This window comes from Pleurotus ostreatus (genome assembly GCF_014466165.1).
Source record: "Pleurotus ostreatus strain PC9 chromosome Unknown scaffold_1, whole genome shotgun sequence".
Classification (NCBI taxonomy): domain Eukaryota; kingdom Fungi; phylum Basidiomycota; class Agaricomycetes; order Agaricales; family Pleurotaceae; genus Pleurotus; species Pleurotus ostreatus.
Window position 1 is genome coordinate 4850874 of NW_023503156.1, and position 1127 is coordinate 4852000.

The following is a 1127-nucleotide window of genomic DNA, read 5'->3' on the forward strand; positions in this document are numbered from 1 at the left end:
TTTCACAGAAACGAAATTCTACGACCACAAGTTCGCGCTGGATCCCTTTCTGCATGAGTGGTCAAGTAGTATACATTGTAATCTACCTTAAGAAATAATCCAGAGGTGCTCTATCCAGAATTCAAGAGGTTATAGACATGCGGGAGTGCGCAGTGCAAATGGATCCTCTAATGCAAAATGCCAAGACGCAGTTCTGTCTCGATCTGTTAGCAATATTTGCACTCCGCCATCATGCTGCTATGCTTTCCCTGAGCCGCGTCCAAGTCGCGTCAGACGCGTCGCGCGAGACCTCAAGAGCAGTGGAATGACAAGGAGAAGAATTGAATACTAAACTCTAATACGACTAAAGCTATGAAGGATTATGCGGGTGATAGTGGTATAGTATGAATTAGTAAAATAAGCAGCATTCAGACTTAACGCAGAAGTTGAGGGCTGAGGACGCGTCGATGGAGTTTGAACTTTATCGCTGTTGTCCATGCCAACCATGCCCGCCACCCAATTCCTTTTTGTAGCTCGCATTCCAGGTAGCCAATCTTGTAGAAACTTGATGTAATGTCTTACGATGACAATATCCGCACGACGCATTTCAGCTCTGAACGATGCTGCCAGCTCGCTGGACTGTGATTTGCACCCAAATGCAAACAACCATTTGCTACCTATCTATATTATCCGACGGATTACAGGGTGTAATCGGTCGACCTCCTCCAAAGTGGACGCAACAACTTCACACACCTCCGTTAGGGTGTTCTGATGGAGAATCACCTTGTCGCGTCCACCTTTTCTTGTCCCGCCGTCCCTCCACACCCCCTTCTTCGTCGAGAATCTCGCTGAGCGTAGCGAAGCAACCGTCGCTCCCCAACCCAGGGTTAGGTGACGAAATATGTCCGCGCATGTTAGGAGAGTATACTGATCAAATTCCTACGGAGATATCTGCCCTCCTCCTATCTATATTATCCGACGGAATAGGCAGCTTATTCCGCCGACCTCCTCCAAAGTGGACGCAACAACTTCACACACCTCCGTTAGGGTGTTCTGATGGAGAATCACCTTGTCGCGTCCACCTTTTCTTGTCCCGCCGTCCCTCCACGCCCCCTTCTTCGTCGAGAATCTCGCTGAGCGTAGCGAAG